Genomic DNA, 11,325 nt, shown 5'->3' on the forward strand with positions numbered 1-11,325 from the left:
TTAGGGCACATATCATTCCCCCTCATAAGAAGGATGGGATTCCCTGTAGATCGGGGTTTCTCAGCCTTGGCACTGTTGGCATTTGGACTGGGTAATTCTTTGTTGTGTGGGGCTATCCTGTGCCTTGTAGGATGTTTAGCAGCATGCCTGGCTTTTACCCATTAGACGCCAGCAGCATCCTCCCACCAGCTGGGACAACCAAAATGTTTCCAGACATTGCCCGGTGTCGCCTGGGAGGCAACATCACCTTGATCGAAAACCACTGCTTTAGATAATTTAGGATGACTCCAAAAGCTGAGGGTGGATCAGCTTCACATGAGGCCCATGGGGATATATATTTGAACCAGTCAGGGTTCTGTCAGGAAGAGAGTGGATCTGGTTAGGTAACTAACAATGTCCACTATGTCTGTTGAACAGAGAGGCATCACAGGTTCGGTGAGGAATTAAAAATTTTAGTTTTCTTCTGCCTTATGTGTCCCGTGCAATTTCCGCACATTTCAGTGAAATTAGAAGTGGAAATGAATTTATGTTAGAGGGATTGCTTCTTGTCTCTTAGCAGTTTCTTACAGAAGTAAAACTGAGTCAGGCCACTTTAAGTGGAAAGTTACAGAGACTCAATCCAAACTGCTTATGCAAAAATGGAGTTCACCGGCTCATAATAGCAGTCATAGCCAAATTTCATCAAGTGCTTCCCCTCTAAGAGGAATTGTTCTCAATGCTTTCCAAATGTTAACAGATCTAACTCTCCTGGCAATTCTGTGAAATCTTCACTATTATTTCTATGAGGAAACTAAGGCATTGAGAAGTTAAGTAACTAGCAACCAGCCCGTAAATGATCACAATTTGTAATGCTGTTGGAGCCCTGAGGAGGAATTGACTAATTCTGGTCTAGGGCTAATAAATCCTCATAGGGAGGGACATTTTTACTTTGCCAGGAAGGCAGGATAAAATACTTACATAATTGGCATGCCATTGTATTGAACGTGGGGGATAGAGAGAAGGAGAAAATGTTCCCTCTCTCTGGGAAACGCTCATTCAGGAGTATACTCTGGCAAAAACTCTCTGCGTCCCAAGAGCTGGAGCTTTATTCCATTTACAAGTCCCAGCCATTTCCCCCGCAGGCACACTCACAGCCCTGTCGTGGCTGGTTCAGGTTGGATTCTGATATTAGCCACAAAGTACTTGGAGCCAGCACTCTGACTTCCACCCCTTTTTGGGAGGCTTGGCTCACTAGTCTAGACTCCTTCTACCTTCACAGTGAGTGTCTTCCAAGGGGTCTCTTTGCCTTCTGTAATCTGACCTCATTCGGGATTAAAGTCATCGCACACAGCCTTGCTGACTGTGTTCTATACAACTCCAGGGGTGCCACTCACAGAAAACTATTAAATGTGTCCAAGAAACCATAAGCCTCTGATTTTTCAACCCCTAGTACAACCCCTGGGGCCTCCAAACCCACCTCAGCAGGAAACAGGCTGAGAAAATTTTGAATCTCCAAGAAAAACACAGTCTCCATCCTGACTTCAGATGTGGCTACAGAAGATAATGGGTGTGAAAGAACCTCCCAGATGGCAGAATCGGGGGTGGTCAGATGGGCTGACCAAGGGGCTTACTCTCTGCCAGGGCAGGGAATCTTTGCAGTTCCCGCTCCTTAGAATTCGACAGTTGCTGTGGATCAGTGACTGCTATATATTTTCCGTTCTTCCTTCTTCTGACTTGGCATTTTTATTGTGGTTATCATATCTTTGCCACACCACTGCATATTGGATGTCTTAGTTTATGAGTCACTGCTCCAAAAGGAGCTACATCCAAATTGATGGAGAGGACTGCTTAGCACTCAGAGATCTTGGACTCTGAGATGGATGTGGTAACTGGGTGGGACATTGTACTGGTTCTCTTGGGAAGGAAGGAAATGTGCTCTTATGTATCAGAAGGGCATATATCGATACTTAGGTGGCTAGAGAGGGGGTCTGTAGGAGAACCTCTGTAACTGGTCTCTGCTATCCATTCTCTCAATCTTCCTTTTAGGAACAGAACTTCCAATTCTTAGTTGAGCACAGGGTTATCAAGCTAGAAACATTTTCCTGCTGCCTCTCTAGGCAGGTGGGCCATATGACTAAGTGAAAGAAGGTGATCGAGGCCCTTAAGAATATATCTTCTCTTCTCCTTTTATCCTTTCACACAAGCTGCAAGGTGGTGGTGAAGCAGCTTTGACTGTGCAGTTGAGAGCTTCATTTAGCAAATTTCTTTGCAGGGATTGGCAAATTTTCTTAAAGGGCCTGTTCAGAAGTACTGTGACTTACAGGCCATAAAATCTTTGTCACAACTACTCAATTCTACAGTCATAGCTCAAAAGCAGCCGTAGACATTGCTATACAATTGGGCGTGGCTGAGTTCCAGTAAAACTGTATTTACAAAAACCGACTATAGTTTCTTTACTCCTGCTCTAATGGAACAATAACAGAGGTGAGAGCTGGAGTGCCGCGTCATCTACCAGCTCAGACTTTTACGTGGAGGAGAAATAATTTTTCATTCTTATTCAAGTCACTGTTATGTTGGATTCTTTAAGGTGTTCAAACCAATGTCTGAATGCAACTATATCTTACGGTGAGAAATCCCTAAATATTTATGATCAGGATCCACTGAAAGTACTATTACTTTATTTTAATCACTGATCTATTTCTAGAAAAGGACTGATGATTGGGAAAGTAACTTTCTCCAAATCCTGTGGCAAGTCTACCACGGAGCAGAGAAATGCTCCCATTTCCCGATTCTGAAGATACCACTTCAGAAGTAGCAATTAAAGATAAAATTTGTTTCGTTTTTAGTTTTTTTTCTTCTTTTTCTTCTCCCCAAAGCCCCCCATTACATGGTTATATACTCTAGTTGTGAGTGCCTCTGGTTGTGCCGTGTGGGACGCCGCCTCAGCATGGCCTGATGAGCCATGCCATGTCCTCGCCCAGGATCAGAACCAGCAAAAACCTGGGCTGCCGAAGGGGAGTGCGCGAACTTAACCACTCGGCCATGGGGCTGGCCCCCGTTTTGTTTTGTTTTTAACCTGAAATCATTGTGAAAGGAGTTAGGAGATGTCAAGTGACCTCTGAGCCACTTATTTCCTGGTAAGGATATAATGAATAACGTTTCATTAAATGCATTTTAGTTGCAGGTTCCTACCTGCAATTCTGGTTAAACATAAATATCCTAAAGGCAGCATACCTGTAAAGGAAATTCCAACATGTTGCATAACATATTAGCACCTTACCCATCATTCAAGTCATTGTATGCACTATTATCAGCTTCGCTAACCACATTTTTTATTCATAATCAATATGAAATTTATGAAATTGACAAGAATAATGGAACACTTTCATGTTGCTTGCTGACAGCCCACTGTTTTCTGAGGAGCAGGATAATCAAAACAAAACAACTGGTCATTTTGAAAAAGAAAATTTACTAAATGAATCAGGCAGTTGGAGGGAATGGGTTATTATTATCACTATTTTTTTGGGGGGGGGAGGAAGATTGTCCCTGAGCTAACATCTGTGCCAGTTTTCCTATATTTTGTATGTGGGATGCTGCCACAGTGTGGCTTGATGAGAAGTGTGTAGGTCTGCACCTGGGATCTGAACCTGTGAACACTGGGCTGCCAAAGCGGAGCGTGCAAACTTAACCACTACACCACTGGGCTAGCCCCGGGGCTATATAATCATTTTTAAGAAAGTTTGCATCAATTGTTTATATTAAAAAGTCCATCTTCAAAGTATTCTTTTCTCTGTTTTGCCTTTTCTTTTTAGTGAAGGCATCTGTGTGTACTCTGTTTAGTATTCTTATCTCTGTAGTGAATATGTTCATTTAGTTACCTAATTTCATGTTTTGGTTCCACAGTTTTAAAAGTGCAAAGTGATGTTTCTATTACCAGTTGGAGTTTTGCAGTAGTAGATGAGGTTGCCTTATAAAAACTCTTTTAGTATAGCGAATGTCATGTTCCTTATCTGTGTATCTTCTAAACATATGCAAGGCAGCGCCCCCTGAGACAGCTGTAACAATTATGCCCCACCATGACAAAAGAAGAACAGTGCCAAAGCTCAGCAAAACAAAATTTGCTTGACAGGGGAGGGAGAAGAGAGAATTTTCACAGCTCTTTGGAAATGCTAATAAGGTCTCAACCTTGAACCGTGTTTGCTTTTTATCTGGGAAACCCTTTCCAGTTATGCTAACATCTGTATAAGCAGAAGGAAGAGTTTCCAAGTTGGGAGTTTATACAGTAGCAGATTTATGAAAAGGGCTAGTCCAAAATCCAGGTGCTTCCTTTTCAGCTGGGACAAGAGTGCATCTGGGGACATTTTAAAGCCCAGAGTCAACTTCTCCTGGGTCCTTACGCCTAAGACAGTCTCGAGCTTGGCAGGCATCGCCACCAGGGGTGGTGTTGTGTTAAAAGTGGATGAAATACATTTGCAGCGTGTCAACCAGTTGACTCAGAGCTCAAATTTTCTTCTCATGAATAGCTCATTAAAGTTTCCCTGCCTTTTTTGTCCTATGTTGCATAATTGGAGAAAAATATTGTTATTGGATACCTCAACTTAAAGATCTACACTAAATTAGCTAAACTCAGGTTCCACACTCACACCCTCCTTCCAGTATCTGGCACTAATCTTTTAAATAACTTTTCCGAGGCATACTGTTTTGTGAGTGTGTTAAAACTGGTCATGCTGTTGATGGCCCCAAAACACATGAAAGCTTAATGCTGAGTTGTTGGGTGAAGGCTCTGCCTTCCGTTTCTCTGCCTCATCCTCACTGGAATAATTAGACGGATGGTGCTTTGCTTCTGTAATTTATCTGAATTTTCAGTGCTATAAATCCCATGAAGAGATAGGCTATTAAAACTTCCAAAAGTCAACACTTTAAAATACCTGTTTGAAAATTTCGATTCCTTCTTTGCTGTTTCTAAAAGACTCAGCACCTTGAGGAATTACATATAATAAGCTGTAACTCTCCTTTTGATCATTTTTAGAGTTAATAATTTATAGCCCAAAGAATTACATAAGCTGACGCTGTTTAATATAAAGACAGATAATACAGGATCATGGGAAATCTGAGTTGTATCATTGCATAGCAAAGGTCATCTATTGGTTATGTTTAACTGTCTTAAAATTTATCTTTTCCAATAGAAGAAACAATATTGTTATTAGCAGTCCCCTTTGAATGCTTATTATTATTCTTTAGTACCGGATGTCAGATAATATTTTTCTCTTTGTTATTTTCACATATACTCGATAATAAAAGCATACAGAATAAAAACAACATAGGAATATTATTTGTGTGTTTATGCAAACAAACAGGCTTAAACACTTTATGATAATTAAGTTAGTAACATAAATAATAATATGTATACACTGAGTAGTCTCCATAATAAAATGTCGAAAGTTATGTTTATACTGATTTTCAAATTAAAGTGATTTGGAGACCAAAGCATACTTTCACAATAAAATTATTTTTCAGTGTTTCATTTTTTTAATAGGATTTTTGTCTGTAATTGACAATATTTCTTTTTTTTTTGGAAGTCACCCTCAGCTGACACCTGTGCCCATCTTCCTCTGTTTTGTATGTGGGATACCACCGCAGCATGGCTTGATGAGTGGTGCATATGTCTGTGCCCAGGATCCGAACCTGTGACCCCGGGCTACCGAAGCAGAGCACGTGACCTGAATCACTGTGCCACCAGGCCAGCCCATTTTTCAGTGTTTCAACAACTATACCTACCATTTTTTTTTTTGCCTTTTTCTTTTTTTAAAAAAAGCCAAAATATATGTGTGTATCTGTATGTATTTAAGTAAAGTAATGCTTATCATAGAAAATTTGGGAAAATTTCACCTGAAATTTTATCAGAGATAATTACAAACATTTTGTTGTATATCTTTCCTTTCTTTTTAAAGAAATGCACACAAGCATATTCTCTTTTACAAAGTTCATATCAAAATCTGTGTAAATCCAACAGTATTTTACTATCTGCTTTTCCTCCTGCCATATTATGGTATTTTATATATTTTACTATTTCTTTAGATAGTATTTGTAATATGATTTTAAATCTTAATCAAAAGAACATATCACAATTTATTTAACAAAGTTATAGTCCAAAGTTATAGTCATCTCAATTTTAATGGATGAAATAATTTAAAAACTTGTTCTTTTCAAGTCTGTAGTTTCTTTCAGCTTCTATATGTGAGAAGTGAATAACAAAATAATCTTTTTTTCTTTTTTTAAATGAGTTAGTTTTGAAAGATAGTTTTGGCTTGCCCAACAAATGAAACTTTATCAGTGGCTATGTGTCTTCACATAAGCATTTGTAGGCATTGCACATGTATTTGGGGAAGAAATTGGCTTGGCGTCCCCCTGTTGCCGCGGGTGCTCCGTTGCTCCCTCACTGCAATCCGCCTACAGCCGCGGGCCTGATGCTGGACTTCCTGTCATTTGGGCAGGGGTTTGGAGGGTGGAGGGAGACACCAAGACTCGCGACCAAAGATAGATTAGGAATTAATACCAAATCAGGCAAAAAGGATTTATGTAAATGGTGAGAATTGAGGCTGTTCAGGGTGGGTCTGAGAACCAGAGTACAGTAGACACTTTAATGTACTTTAGTGAATGCTAATCAGCTGGCTTAGTGAAAATCTCCTCTTGATTTGCCAAAACACAATGGTTTAAGCAAATATTTGATAAACCATTCTCGAGCATGGATGCAGTTTAGTCATTAAGATGTGGCCCTGGGAACAGATTGCGTGGTTGTATTCCTCCTCAACTGTTTGCCACACACACCCCGCTCAAACGGTAGCTGTGGGAAACAAATTATTAAAAATACCTATTTCAGGGGCTGGCCCCGTGGCCAAGTGGTTAAGTTCGTGGGCTCTGCTGCAGGCAGCCTAGTATTTCGCCGGTTCGAATCCTGGGCACGGACATGGCACCGCTCATCGAGTCACGCTGAGGCGGCATCCCACCTGCCACAACTAGAAGGACGCACAACTAAGAATATACAACTATGTACCGGGGGGCTTTGGGGAGAAAAAGGAAAAAAATAAAATCTTTAAAAAATATATATATTCTCTTAAAAAAAAAACCTATTTCAGAAGTAGTGTTTTGAGTGCAAATGTTACCCAAAGGTAGTGGACAAGAAATAATTAAAGGCTTTTCTGTGTTGAGCCCAGCCAGAAGGTCTAAAAGTCTGCACCGCTACTATGAGAAGGGGGAACTTTCTTTAAACGGGATAGAGGGCCAGGCCACTGAGGAAGTTGTCTGTTGTTGCATGGGACAATCTTCCTAGCAGTAAAAATCCCTTGGAAACTATTCTCGTCCATCTAAAATTGAAGAGTATGAATAAGTAATTCCTCCTCCAAAATTAAAGCAGAAATCAGAAGGATAATTGAAATCCTGTGAGTCAGAGTTTATCAGAGAGATGCGATGGTCAGAGGCAAGACGAGGCAGGGAGAGGTGATAATGTTAGATCCAAACAGATGTAATCACTATTGTCACCAACCCTGTGGACCTCTGGCCAGGTTCGGGTCTCCTAGAGGTTTCCAAATCTGAAGGTAACCTCAGGCCCTCCAGGACCAGTTCAACTGACCCCATCTTATCAATAGAGTGATTAAGAATTATCTTTTAGAAAATTTGCAAAATCACATAGCCAGAGCGTGGGCAGATGAAATCTTGACCACAGAAGTAAAGAGTCTCCTCTCCACGGACCCAAAGGACTGGGACACGACCTTGAAAGTCAGTCTCTTCTCAGAAGTGAGGGGTTCCTCATTCAGGAAGACGTTGTGTTAAAATCCCTTCCCCACCTCATCATAAAAGTTTAGAACCTCATCCTAAGTGTTTAGAACCTCATCATACGTGTTTAGAACCTTACCACAAGTGCTTGAAGCCCAGCAATCAAAGCCCGCCCCACCAGCGGTTTCTGCATGACAACCCGCTCTCCCACCCTCTTAAATTTCGCCCAAATCCTGAGTTGAGGAGATAGATCTGAGGGCACCTGGCCCCTGTCTCCCTGCAGATTGATTGGCAGAATAAAGCTGATCTCTTTTCCGAAAGGCTGATGCTGTAATTAATTGGCTTGTTTATGCGCATCTGGCAAGAGAACCCCAATTTCGTGCAGTAACATGAGCATCAGCCACAACTGGAGCGTTAACATGTGCTCAGTCAGGATCTCTGGGAGCACGGCTTCCGATTTTATCTTTTAAAAAAGTTTTTCAGCTCAGCCAGGTTAGGAGCTGCTGTCTTGAAGCTTTAAAATTTTTAAATTGTGAGATTGTGGACTCTGGCCATCAGACATGGAGAGAGTTTCTTTTTTAAAAAAAATTATTTTATTCAGGTCATATTGGCTTATAACATTGTGTAAATTATTATATTTCAGTTTCTGCATAGACTGCACCATGTTCACTCAGACCTAGTGAGAGTTTCTTAAAACGATAGTCTCCAAAGTGGGATGTTGGAAGAAGATACTAGAAATATTTGTATATTTATATTTTAAAAATCTCACTTAAAAACGTCTACTTTTTCATGTTTTATGAGATACATAATGTATGAGTACATATTATATGATATAATTTCTTTCTTTCTTTGTTCTGCTTTTTTCTCCCCAAATCCCCCCAGTACATAGTTGTATATTTTTTTTAGTTGTGGGTCCTTCTAGCTGTGGTATGTGGGATGCCACCTCAACGTGGCCTAATGAGCGGTGCCATGTCTGTGCCCATGATCCAAATCTGCGAAACCCTGGGCTGCTGAAGTGGAGCGTGCAAACTTAACCACTCGGCCATGGGGCCAGCCCCTGTGATATAATTTATAAATAAATATTCATATAGGGGACTTGTGCTCAAAATGTTTTATGGATAGGGTTGAACAGTCAAAATAAAGTTTGGGAACCACTGTCTTAGGGCTGGGAAAACTAAAACTTATCCTTAAGAGGCAGGTATTCAAAAAGAGTGTTTGGTCTTCAGAAGCAGATACAATGAAAACTGCACTTCTAGAGTCACTGGTATCTTAGAAAATGACTGATCTAGACAGGACAAGGGTAAAATGCCAGGGAAAGGAGAAACCTGGGCAAGAATCAGAGTTTTGACCAGTGACCCCAGAGGTAGCATGACGTAGTCTTATGCTTAGGAGTCAGCAGATCTGACCTGAACTTGGAGTTCTGCCACCTCACCACTGTGCTACCCCACCTCTCAGTCCCAGTTTCCCCATCTGTAAGACAGGGATAGAAATATTTAATTTGCAGGAAAGCCTTGAGGATTAAATGAGATAATATATGTATTTAACACAGTCTAGCACATAGTAGGTGCACCATAAGATGGCAGCTATTGTTATTAACAGCTATTGTTGTTAACTGTATCATTTATAGAGGCAGTGTAAGAGGCAGTGGTTGAGCGTAGGGGTTCTGAACTCGATTTGCCTGAGTTGGAACCCTGGCATTGCCACTCATTAACTGTTCAATTGGGCCAGCTGATGGTAATAACAACACTAGAACCTATCTCCTGCGATTGCTGTGAGGTTTTAAAGAGGCTGTATATGTAGAACATATAGCATAATGTCTGGCTCATAATACGTGCTTACTAAATATTAACTGCTATCATCATCATCATCATCGCACCAGTTTTTTTAAGTGAGGAGGTAAAGGGTAATTAAACAACTGTAAGCACATGGTTTCTATTCTGTAATTAATAACCAAGTAAAATGAACAGTAAATCGGCTGGTATGGAGCTTAAACATTTGTGTACGTTAAAATCAACTGTGAGATTTACAAAACACACAGCTGTGTTCCACTTCAAACTTTCTGAGTTGGAATTTTTACGGTGGAGCCCAGGCAGCTGTGTCTTCCACAAGACACATGGGTGATTCTGATCCATAAGAAAGTTTGAGAACCGCTGATTCTAGTGTCCTCCTCTTAATGGTTATCCTTCTCCTCAATTACTTCAATTTTTCCCAAAGAAGCTCATTCAGATGGCATTAAATCAGAAATACGTCCACGATCCAGTGGACCATCTGATTCTGACTTGGTGCCCAGGTAAATTGTACTCTGTATTTAGACTGTCAGGCCACTGGCGGAGAGTCTTAAAATGCTTGCCTTTCATTGGGAGGTTACATTTTGCTTTTCATTTTCACTTAGCACCATCTTACTATATACTTTACTGTTCAAGATAAACGAACATATTCATAGTCAGGACTGGGAGAGAATTTAGAGATTCATTAATGTCTGGATTTTATTGATTAAGGGGCTGTACTTTTTCCTATGTCTAGTTATTAGCAAAGCCAAGATTAAAATTCAGTTTCTTGATTTCTGACCTTGTGGTCTTTTCACTTCAACATGCTGCCTCCAACATTTTAACGACTTGACTTGGCACGGAAAAAGGCAGCCTGTTCGCCTTTTGGAACTCTGTTTCTTTCAAGTCACTGAAAGCATCATTTAAAAATTACGCCTTCTAGATCTTCAGAGCTATGAAAGGACTAGTGCTGTCAAAATGAGGAGAGTACTTCCAAAGAAAAACTAATATGAAGTTTTCTTTTATTAATTTTTCTCAATTTTATGCTTCATTGTCAAATGAAAATAATGGAAAATTACTTCCCATTATCACTCAACTCAGTTGAAATGATCAATATACTTAAAATACCGACTGAATTATGCTGATGCTTTAAAGTACTATGTCACAGAAAACTTTGGACTTGTTTGCATTTGTCTACTCGGAGTAAGTCTCATCTGCAGTGGAAGATGAAGCTAACACCGTATCAATTGGCTTTAAGTACTATTACCATCACATAATATAGTCTTTCTCCCTTATAAAATACTTTAAGCATATAGAAAAAGTATGGAAATAATGTGACAAATAATATATACCCACCACCCAGCTTTAAAAAATCACAGCGTCTTACCACATTTCTTTAGATCTTTTTGTTTCGTTTTTTGGAATAAGAGTACCCAAAGTAAGATACAGTTGAAATACCCTGTACCCCTCCTCTGTCCCTCTCCTGTGGTAACCAGTATCCTAAATTTGGTGTTTATCATTCCTCTGCCTGTTTTTTTGTGTGTGTTCGTTTTGTTTTGTTTTGCCTGTTTCACACTCGTTTTATTATGTGACTCACGCGTCCATAAGCAATAGGTAGGATTGTTTGTGTGATTTTAAACTTTATATAAATGGTATACCGTACCTATAGTCTGAAAATTACTTTTCCTTTTTGCTTAACATAAAAGATGTATCTGTGTTGACAGACGTTGCTCTAATACACTTATTTAAACTGCTGTTTAGTGTTCCATTGATTAAATATACCATAATTTATTTATTTATTCTTCTC

Source organism: Equus przewalskii, chromosome 29, assembly GCF_037783145.1.
Source record: "Equus przewalskii isolate Varuska chromosome 29, EquPr2, whole genome shotgun sequence".
NCBI lineage: Eukaryota > Metazoa > Chordata > Mammalia > Perissodactyla > Equidae > Equus > Equus przewalskii.